Source organism: Podarcis raffonei, chromosome 5 (assembly GCF_027172205.1).
Source record: "Podarcis raffonei isolate rPodRaf1 chromosome 5, rPodRaf1.pri, whole genome shotgun sequence".
In the NCBI taxonomy this organism is placed as follows: Eukaryota; Metazoa; Chordata; class Lepidosauria; order Squamata; family Lacertidae; genus Podarcis; species Podarcis raffonei.
The window spans coordinates 35235413-35247488 of record NC_070606.1 but is presented as its reverse complement, the minus strand read 5'-3'; the positions used below and the strand labels follow the sequence as shown (position 1 = coordinate 35247488).

At 39.9% G+C, this 12076-nt stretch overlaps 1 protein-coding gene across 11 annotated transcripts in view; it reads right to left on the bottom strand.

Moving 5' to 3' along the window:
* PCDH15 (protocadherin related 15) overlaps window positions 1-12076 on the bottom strand; it is a 628220-nt gene that overhangs the window by 209238 nt on the left and 406906 nt on the right. The gene's annotated exons all lie outside the window — the stretch shown is intronic.

Below are 12076 nucleotides of genomic sequence, written 5' to 3'. Positions count from 1 at the left end.
TTTTATTCCGTAAAAGCAGCCCATTTGGGGAGTGAATGAAGTAATGTGAACATGAGGAGTTTAAACAAACATAGCTCAGCATCTTTCTGTACCCAAGTTCACCTGATTTCTCTGCACCTCTGGGAGGGCCCGCTCCCAAGTCTCAGGAGGGGGTGGTCAACATTCCTTCTTCTGATTGCCTCGCAGCAGTGATGAAGTGATTAAGACTCCCTAGCAATGGGGCTGTCTGTGAAGTGCCAAAACCTTTGGAGTAGTCTCCAGAATTTGTTTTATAACTTTCTGAAAAGCTTTTTTTTTTAAATGAAAGCTAAGAGTCTGGGTTCCTGATGACATGGGACCTGGTACACATTCACCCCTTGTATGCCCCTCTCAGTGAGATGTAGTTGCCTAGAAGCTATAACTTCTTTTGGAAGCTGATAATACTATAGCCTATGTGCTTAATAGTGAGGGAGAGAACCCTAGTATATGGATCAAATACTGAATTGTAAAGAAACTTCCATATCCAGTAATGCCATTGTCATTGTAACTGACAGCAGGCTAACTCCTCAGCTAACAATAAATAATGCAGGCATGCAGACAAGCTCTTTGCTCAGAATTCACCTCATGAAATGCCATTGACATTATAAAGTAGGTTATAAGAAACTGATTTACTTTAATTATTTATGCTAATGATTAGGAGTTCAAATGCCTACACACAAGCCTATAAATAAATGAGAAAAGAAAGATTTTGCATCACCCACGCTTAGGTTGTAGCAGCTAAGGCAGGCATTGAGAAGCCGATGAAAGCCATGGCAACTTTGTTTGTTTTGCCTTAGACAACCCTCACCGTCCATTTCTTGTTGCAATGTTTGGCTTGGCTCAGTGGGCAGCACTTCCCAGGTTACCTTACCCTGGCATGCAAAGTGGTGAAAACACATCTGCCCCTGCCTGACATTCTTCCTGCCCTTCACAAGGACTGTGCATGGTATAGCAGTACCATACATGGGCTTTTCTGAAGATGGAAGTAAATGGGGAATTCTGAGGAGGATGCAAAATAATTTACTTGACAGGCTACCACTAAAGCTTGTGAAGCATGGCATATTGCTCTCTTGAAACCGGACGAGCTTTACCCTCAAATCCTCTTTTTCTTCCCCATCACACTCCAAATGCTTAGGGCCTTTGATCCACACGCAGCACCATGATCCTACAGGATAATAAACATGCCATTCCTTTGAACTTATCCACATCACACAGAGAGAAATTACTAGAGCCAAATTACATGTGACGTCCATTATGTAAAAGCAATTAATGGGCATTCAGAGGCATGGTGCCTCTGACAGTAGAAGGAAAACACAGCCATCATAGCTTACAATGCCTATTAAGTCACTATGCCTATGGTCAGAGACGCTATGCCTCTGAATGCCAGTTTAGGCCTCCCCATTGGGCAGAACACTATTACACGCAGCTCAGGGCTTTGCATATGCATCTGGCTGGCCAGCACACTGAAAATAGGGTGCTGGACCAGAATCACAGGATCAAATAATTGTAGAATTGGAAGGGACCACAAAGGCTATCAAGTCCAACCCCCAACGTGGGGCTAGATGAGTCATTGGCTTGATCTAGCAGAGCTCTTCTTATGTTGATGTTTATACATTTTAAATAGCTACCATGGCATTGGAATTATGTTGCATGGGGAGGAAGGATTGACCCCCTTTTCTCTTGAAATGGTCCCAGCAAAAATCAATCACTTGTCCCCTGCCAAATCTGTTATTTGTATCAGGAAGGATGTTTCCTTTCACACCAATGGGAGTTTCCCTCCCAATGCAAATGGCAATTTGGGGGGATTTCCAGAGGGATCTTGGGGGGGGAGGGTCATATTCCCCTCCCTGACTGATGCAGTCAAGATCCCACTCAGAGGCCACTGCAAGAGGCATTTACAACAAAAAATAACCGTGGACGTTATTTTATTTCATAGTTACAGCTCTTTCTAATAAGCTACAATGTACTTTCTCAGAACTGCTGATTCAGTTCCTAGCTTTGGCAAGCAGTTTAAAATCTCTAGGTTAGGCTTGGTATAAACTGAGGGTAATAGGTTACTACCTTTCCTGGTGCTCAGCAGTATAGATTGTATCTTCTATCTCCTTTACAGAGCTGCAGCCTTTAACTTATAGATCCTTGCTAGGTTCCTGGTGCTCCCTCTCAGAGCCCCGGTCTGCCCTTGGTGGCTGTAAGGAAACCTATAAAATTCTTCAGTCGGATCTGTTTAGTTCATGGTAGAAGACAATGCACATGCGATTTTCTCCCTTTGTATCAAACTGGAACAAGTGGGATATCAGTTGGTTGGAAAGATGTATATTTCTGCTAATCTATTCATATCTGCTAGTAATGACATGGAAATCTGCATTCATGCTTTCCCCCATTTCTGTGTTTTCTGTTTTATAGTCCCAATGTGGTAATTTCTTTTGGTGTGATCCATACATTTGTGTTTAGCACTTACTTCGGGCAAAGCCAACATTGGTCAGATTTGGGGATGGTTAATTGTACCCCCAACATACACCAAGCACTTCATGTTGTGACAATAATACAGTGAGACAGCATCTTTCCTGAACCTTTAATGAACAATCAGTTTGCAGTCTAACAGGATAGCTTGGCAAGTAGAATTATGATTATCTCCACAAGTGGCAGCACTGTGACAAAGATGAGAAATCTTTTAGAAGTGAAGCATGTTGATAAGGCATCGTAAACTACCTGATCTAAATGTCATTTCAGAATCTCCATATGGTGAAAAATGACATTTAATGATGAAAGTATATGAATGCATATCACTAGATCAAAATAATTAAAGACAATAATTTCCTCTTCTCCTGATTTCTTAATAAGTTTGATTTTTTGCAAAAAAGGGAATTTGATGTCAACTTTTTAGCAAGCCTAAATCTGTCACAGAAAAGATTTTGCAGAGGAATTCCATTGCAGCAAGCATCAATGGGGTACAGGGGCTTAATCAATACTGGAAATTGTACAGAGTCCTTATATGGATAAATGCTGGAGAGCTATCATTTCGGCTGAAAGAGCAGCAATATGTGGGAGAAAGGAGGTCTATTTACATACTGAGATTTATAAGTGGGTAATATAATTTGTTAGTTTCTAGGGCTGTGCATAGCCCCCTGTACTCCGCAATAGCTGACCTGGGGAATACCCAATCAGGATCCAGCACCAAATCAATTTCTGGGATGGGATAATGTGACTTAAAAGTTTTTTAAACACTATATGATCAGAAGGGGGGTAGGGGAAGGAAATGCTATGTTGCTCCCCTCCCCCAATGTAGAGAGCAGGAAGGTTCAGTACTTCTGTAGGCTGCCTAGTCAGTATGTTCTCTGCACAGAACAGAATAGTAAAGCAGAGACCGCATGCAACCAGCAGGCTTGCACCCTGGGGGGCTGCATCTGTATAGCAGTCCTGCCAGGCCTACTTGCCCTCCCTCTTTGCCTTGTCCCTTCCTGCATTACTGCCCCCAAATGCCTCACCTATGTGAGCTTCAGTCCCTAGTCATCCTCACCACTGACAATGATGCCACCTCTGTGACTGCCATATAAGTTTTAAGTGATTTAAATAACAACAACAACAACAACAACAACAACAGGATGTAAACATAATGTAATAATGTAACATTAACAATTGGTTTTCCCCCTCTCACCTCTCCCCCAGAACAGAGGACTAATACAACAAATTTTCTAAGTTTTAAGTTTTAAGGTATAAACTTTTTTTTGGAAGTATACAACTTTTTCTTTTTTGAAAGAAATTTTGAAGGAAAGATGATTGCTTTTGAAAGTCTCAAGTTATTTAACCTCCATCACATTTTAAATGTTAGAAGATACACTTAGGCTTCATTATGTAAAATAGCCATTTTAATGTAATTTCAGGTTAAAAACTGAGCCGTTTGCGAAGCACACTTATAAAACAGACCCTTCCACAGCCGGAAAGCTGTGCAGGTAAAATAAATGCTTGCACATCTGCCAGGAGGGAATCACAAACCCCTCCACTCCTAAGCTTCGTGTATTTCCATATTAAAATTAGTGCCAATTTCTTTTAATTAGCCTTGTCATTCTTTGTGCAGCCCTATGCAGATAAAAATTAATTATCTGTAAATTCACATCTTCATAATTTTTAACCTTCGCTTCACTTGTTTTCAGTGACATTTACTGAAAAACACCACTTATCAGGAGATTGCACATGGAGGACAGACAATTCATCAAAAGGTAAAAAATAAAAATAATAGAATAAAAAAGGATGAGAGAGGGGGGAAATCATTCTGAAACAGTGCATGAAGCCTTAAGCCTAAACTACCACATAATCAGGAGCTCATCAAACCTTTCTGTTTTGATGCTGCTGAAAGAGGCATCTCATTTAAATGCCATTAATATGAAATGGCGGTTTTCATTAAGTTGTAATATCTAGTACCTGGCAAGTCTTGCTGTAAATCTGTTGAAGACTTAACATTCCCCTTCACTTTGTATATAAATCACTTTGTATTTATATTGCTGATGACTCTCTGTTCCCATGTTGTGGTAAACTGAAACCATCTTTAAAATATCAGTGGGAGGGGGGCGGAATCAAGAAAAATAAATAAGAAAATATTTAAATTACAAGGATGGCTTTATATCTCAGTGAAATAGCTTCTTACAACTGTTGAAGTAGTTTCCACCCAAAAGGTGAATGTCAGTTTGTCACACATCTAAAGCTACTAAAGATGCAACACTTAGTCGAGTGGAACAATTTCTGAGAAAACATCCATAGCACTACACCGTAAACATGCCATAGTTAATAAATCCCCAGCTGAAATTAAACAAAGCAAAATAAAACCCTTAGGAGTAAGTACCTGAAACTGCAATCAGCCTTCTTTTCTACCCCATCTAATGATTTCAGCTTTTGCCCACAAATTGTAAAAAATAATCATATCAGTGGCTCTCACGAAATTAACAAATTGTTCATAGTCAGCCCAATGACAATAAAACAGTTACAACTTTCTAATGGGAAGATAGACTGTTTCTAAATGGCCGCAAGTGAGCAAACATGAATAATAATATTAAGTGTCTAATTCCATCCCTAAAGTTCTGATTGTGGCTGAGATGAGGTGACAGGACTAAATTGTATCTAATATTTCACCACCTACCAAATGTCTTTTTAAAGATAGTAAGCACACATGCATCAACTCCATTAGCATTTAAATTTATTATCTGACAAGAACTTGTTTAGGATGAGAGATTATAATCTAATTAACACCATCAATTCAGGGGCAGTCTTGAAGTGTCAAGGAATTTGAAGAAAGCAAAGGAGTATGTGATTCCATATATTGTGGCATAAATGGAAGCTTTTCTTCAAGTGCAGGTAATAAGAGTGGAACCCACCAATTCAGATTAGAATAACAGAAGAGGACAAGGAGTTAAGGCTTCTTACCTCTACCCCCTCAATACCTTCCTATGCCAGGTTTTTGATCTGGATCAGATCCCCTGAACCGGCTAGTTACCTTTAAAAATCCTTTCAGACAATTGCATTCTGGTCCCATGAACATACCATTTGCACAATTTTTCTTCCATCCCTTTTGGTAAAGTATATTTGGCAAAGCAGGGGTGGGGAAACATTTTGGTTCAGGGGCCAGGATGCTTCTCAGGGCCAGCCTCTCGGGCTGAGCTTGATAGATGGGGGGCACTGTCTTGTCAACCACATGACATCACTATCACATGGTTGACAGGTAGGCGGGGCCATCCAGCTGTCAAGATTGCTTCACCTGATTTGCAGATCTTCCTGTGATCCCCCTTTAAACCCCATGCGGGTTTAAAAGAGGAAGGTGGGGAGACTTACAAAGCGACCCTTGGAGGAAGTGTAGGCTGTTTCTGAGAGTGCTTTTGCCAAGCATTGTGGTTAGTTGCCTTTGCTTGACAGTGCTTTGCCATCCCTTGGGGGGGAAAACCTCCTCTCATTCTACCTTCTCTGTCACATGCCAAACCAAACACAACTCTGACTTTGCTTTAGAGTAGAAGCTGAGGAAGGAAGAGGGAGGAGACTTGCAAAGACTTTCCCCTTCTTCCCGTTGAAGTACCCAATCTCATGCCAACCTTACTGCCATCTTTAATTTCTGCTCATCAATTGGATGAATGGAGATTACATAGCCTGCCTAGGCTATGTTATCCTGTTCCTTGCTGTGAACAAGATTGTACTGCCAATGCAAGATTAAACCCTGTATTTTGAAATATTGCATATATTGCTATTTTCGAAGCATTTGCTGCTATTTTTTTCCTTATACTTTCACTGTGCTAAACAACTCACTAACCCCACAGTACTCCAGGGAGGCACCTGGTTTAGACGCTAGGAAGTTCCCTATTGTTCATTACAACTGGCACATAGGCATGGGAGCAAGCACAATTCTTCCCCTGGGAGCCGCCAGAGGTCAGCAAAGGGCCTCCTCATGGTGTGGGCTTCAGCAGGTGCCCAGTGATGCCAGTCTGAGGAAGGGAACATGGTCATCCTGAACTAAGGCGTCTAAATGTTTCTAAACTGGAACCAGCATTGCCATACAATCTTGAAATGAAAATAAATTATTGTTTTCTCTGCCAGAGAGGCCTTCATAAATGGGAAAGGATTATAAGAAGTTTGAACTGCTGCTACAAAGGAACAGTGAAAGGCTTTGTAAGATGTGGAGGTCTACGCAGTCTAGACCTATAACTAGAGAGCACAGAGATGACTTTGAAGCTTTCTTTGAAGTTCCTCACACAGTTTGGGGTTTCTTTTCTGTTCTATATATGCTAGGCTATAGAGAATTCTCTATATAGTTAAGGAAAGGCCTTTACTATAGCTGCACAGTCAACTAGTTGTATCATGAAAACAAATACTTCAATTTCACCACCACTGTCACAAAAACAAAGGCTTTATTTGACCTTGTGCTCTTGAAATTGTTAGTGTCACTTCTGAGATTTCACAGGGGAGACGTTATTTTCCAGGGATTTATTTTGCTTTCAGCATAGTGTACAGTTTTAGAAAAGTTTTTATTTTCCCCCCAAAGCGTTAATGTGTTTTGTTTCTAAGAGCAAAGCAGCATCAATGTGAAAAATACTTTAGGAGATGATTGAGAAAGGATGGAATTTGTCACACAAGAATAACATTAAGAAGTAATTTCTGCCCAAAGGTTTCAAGAAAGATCGGAGGGGTGGGGATGGAACAGAAGCCTGAAAACCTTAGAAAAGAAACACTGGGTTGTATCTGATTAAGTCAGGAGTGCTGAACCTCTGGCCCTCCAAACGATGCTGAATTATAATTCACATCAGCCCCAGCAAGCATGACCAATGGCCCGGGATGATGGGAGCTGTAGTTTAGCAACACCTGGAGGTCCAAGGTTCTTCACACCTGTACTAAGCCATAGTGTAGATCTATGACTCTTATATGTCCATTGATTTCAATGGGTCTACTCTGAGTATAAGTTAGTTGGATACTACCTAGTCTCTTTGTGACAATGTATACCCTGTTCTAAAACTTGAATCTTGAATAGTTTCTTCATTATCAAAATGTGAAACCAGGTTTGTTATAGACCTCTCAATCAGATCAGAAAAACTGATATCTCCTGTCTCCTCCATGCGTGAATTACAGTTTTAGGCTTATGTAATAGGAACCAGAAGCAAGCAAGTAATCATAGGCATTGGGATTGGCACAATTAGGGTGCAGAGAGGTTGATTTAGGCCTCAGGTGCCCTTGGATACACACACACACACACAGTAGTGAAAGAGACGGAAACAGGACTGGATAACCATTCTTTTCACAGCTACCAGCTCCATCTATAAACATAACATTCTGTGTACAAAAGGCACATTGGATACATTAAGAGTTGGACTAAGAGAGAGAGAAGCAGGAGGAAGAATAGGTGATGGCAGAAGAGATTAGGAGGATAATGCTGGCACTGCTGGTGCCACCAAAAAGAGGATTGACTGTGGGAAGCAAGAAGTGTTGTTGAATCTGTCCAAGAAACACAGAAATGTGAAAGAAATTAATTCTTAAAATTTGTCTCCTGAGTATTAGCCAAGGTATTTTTTTTATTCACAGTAGCATGCATTGGTTTTAGCATGTGGAAATTTCATAGTTGTCTCTGAAGAACGATAAGTTGCAAAAAGAGAGAGAGAGAGAGAGAGAGAGAGAGAGAGAGAGAGAGAGAGAAGCCTTGAAATATCACTTTTTAAAAATCCCAAGCCAGTGTTTCCTGGCCTGGGTGGCATTGACCATATTGGCATTCATCACATTCCCTAGCTACAAAATGCAGTCTTCTGTGTGGTGGTTCTCAGGTTTATCAAATGTGCCACATGAAGGACATTAGAACTTCAAGACAAAATAGCTTTTCCTTTGTTCATGCAGAACCTTGATGAATTGTGTTTTCTCTAAGATAATATTTGCAGAAGTCATTTGGAAAAACCCTGCTTTATACTAAGTGCCAAAACAAACAATGAGTTGCTGGCAAGCCCTTGTGTATGTGTCGGCTTCATGACCTTCAGTCTGGTGAGAAGGGAGAGATTTAGACAAAGAATACATCCGTTCTGACATACACAGATATCACAGATTGCCCTGAAATGCATTGTCTACAATGCTGGTTGTGACGTTTTTCTTGCAGAAAATGTCTGATTAAAAACATTTTGAAAACAAATCATGCAGTCAAAATGAAGAATGGTAAAGGACAAAGCGGTAGCAATGCCGCTAAGTGGAACCAATGAACTTTAGCATGACAATAATTCTTTGAACTTGGCAATGATTCAAAAACAGACAGCCATATTAATATGGGGTGTGTTCTGTCATTCTGGGCTGAGTTGGTCACAGCCTAGCAAGTGTGTGTGTGTGAGAGAGAGAGATGGGGGGGGGGACCTGCCTGAACACACCTTATGACTATGGCGTAGGATGGATTTTGATCCTGTGTTTTAGTTCTGCTGTTAATGTGTGTGTGTGTGTGTGTGTGTGTGTGTGTGTGCGCGTTGGGGTGGGAGTTCACTCCTAAAGGGCTGTTGATAAGCTTTTGATAAGCTTGAAACACTGGGTAGTTGGTCAGAAAAGAGAAAAATTGAGTATCTGTCAAAACACCATAAATCTCCAAACTCACCCAAACACCCAGTTTCTGCTCTCTACAGCATACGTCAATGTACATATATGGAACCGCATTATTCAAGGAAAAATAGAAAAATAAATAAATACATACATACAAAATATAATATATTTTTTTAAAGGACACCAGTTATTTGTTTCTGTAATGCAGAATAGAAATTGCTATGAAAATATTCTCTTTGAAGATCAAACGCAAGGAATAAGAAATTACACAAAGACTGGAGGGAGGCTTGGTCAAAGCAAAAAGAAGCACAATTAAACCTGCATCATATAGAGAGCTGTTTACAAATGGTGTAGTGTTACCCACACCACATACGACTCACACTTCTGATCTTGTTTCCAGACACATCCAAGAAGTAGGTTCCGAAATCTTTTCAGTTTACAATTACATTAGGGAAACTGTATCACTTACTAATGCAAGTTATGTTCAACATGTACATGTAGTCAAGTGGGGAATAAATCATAAACAAACAAAATAAAATGCAGATATGCAAGTGTCAGAGTGACATAAAAGAACCTGGGACCTTTTGCATCCAAAGCATGCACTCTGCCACAGATCTACAGCCCTTTCTCATGTACACTCACTTGAGAAAGGATGAAGGGAGGGGTACAAATGAAACTTTTTGCTGTCCCCTGGGAAAGTGCTCTTTCTTTACCGATTAACTGAAAATCTTACTTACTGCCTCTGAGACACCTATCAATTGCCCTTCTGATTTCAAAACTATGCAATTGTGTTTTAAGCTCGCTGTCATTTAGGGGCACATTGATTTGATGGATAACAGCCTCGTATCAAACGCTGGCTCAGATGCTTAGAATTTTCCCTTTAAACTACACATTTGTTGGCTGAAAGCAGGCAACACTCCGATTTCTGTTCTATTACCGAGCTGTCACAATACATCACAGCTGCTCAACGCCATTAATATTGATGTTCTTACAACCTTAAGTACACATTATACCATCAGTGTTATAGCAGGGTAGGGAGGCAAAAATATTGGTGTTACCAAAATGACATAGTCCGCAACATCCATTACGACTTCCTCAAGTACCTGCTTCACCTTTAGCCCCCTGTGCATCCCAAAACCAGTTGTTAACCATCCAGCCTTTCGACTCGCAGGGTAGCTATTTCTGTTATAAATGCTTGTGTTAACGTCTGTATTCTTGACAAGGAGCAAATAATATAGCTCCTTCAACACCCTTGGGAAAACTTCCTTTACAAAACTGGCAGTTTGGGGGCAATTTAGACCATAAAAAAGACCAGCCAAATCCCAAAAGCTGCTTTGTGGAATATTACAAATCAAAGCAAAATATTGTATAGGCCTAAAACTAATGTTCAGAAGACAATATTTTCTCACAGAGGCATTATTAACAGCTGGCTCCTGGAAGTCATGAATAAAGCACATGTTTAAACAAATAGTGTTCTCCTCAACAGAGTCATTAAATTATGCCAGCCACCTTAATCTCCTCAGTCACATGTAAAATAAAAAAAATGTTCCTTTGTTGAGACTTTGTATGTTTTCAATGTATCACGCTGCTTAATGCTACCAGAAGAAATAATTGCATTACAGATGTAATCTCTTTCTATTTTTTACATCACAGGCGGCTTTAACTACTACAACAACAACATAACCAAAAACAACAGCAATGACTGAAAATAATTGTGCTACAGACACAGACCAAAAAAACCTTCTTACATGCTACATTTAAAACTTAGAAATGCAATATTCTGGTTAATTCAGTGTGACATCCCATGTTTAAAAATTGCCAGCATCCATAAATGGAAAAGCTACTGTATAGGTGACAATATAAATATGTGACATTTGGAATGCTGAACTCCACCACCACCCTTTTGCTAGGTAGAATAAAGTAAGAACCAAAAGAGAAAGTATTGCAGGAAAGTGAAGCAATACAGTATTTGGAGGTCAATGCATTGTGAATGATTACAACATAATTTTGTGTTACATCTCACTCTAACCACCTAAAATAGTTATGAAAGGCAGGAAAGAAAGAAAGAAAGAAAGAAAGAAAGAAAGAAAGAAAGAAAGAAAGATCAGGACTTTTTTCAGCCAGAACTCGCTGTAACTCAGTTCCAGCACCTCTCAAATGGGAACCATTGCCGTTATAAGAAAACAAGGGAGGCATTCATGGTGAGTTGCAGCACCTCTTTTTCTAGAAAAAAATAGCACTGATAATAATTATAATTTGTTTGGAAGCAATACAGCAACTTGCATTCCTTAAGTGATAAGTATATTGAGAATTCTATCAATAAACAGGACATACAAATTTATACAGATGCCCAGCAGAGCCTTTCTACCTCTGTTTACTATGGTAAATAAATAATCAGCAATTCATGCCTGCGTTAATGGTAGGTGACTAGTCTTGTGCCCAGATGAACTGGCAATGGCCCTGAATACAAAAGTATCAGGCAAAGACCAGGATACGTTGTTCATGATGGAGATAAATATGTTGACAAGCCCTGAGGTATCCAGGGACTCATGACCAATTCTTAGTTTGTTTGTTTTTGGACTTGAGCATGCATCTCTCATTACAAACCACATCCATAGTTTGCTGAGTCTAGGGGGAAGGCACATGTGGAATCAGACATTTCTTAAGAAGAAGAAACACCCTTGAAATATTAGTCAAGAAAGGAATGCCATTTCAGAGATTATTCTGAAAGAGAGAAATGGTACTCGCAGCAGTTTGTAATACCTGATGGAGAATAAATACATATTGTGCTCAAGTACGTGTCTCTGTGTAGATACAGATATATACACACACAAAGTACAAAAAGTAAAATGTAAACAAGCCCTCATTTGGTGTGGCATGAGTGCTTGTTCTGCTTGAACTCTGGTACAAAATAGTGATTCTGCTACTCTGCCAGCAATGTTCTGCTACAGCAGGGGTGGAGAATTGCCAGCACATGAGCCAAATGTAGTCCCTAGGGTTCAAAAAAAGCATTCTATTAGAGCCA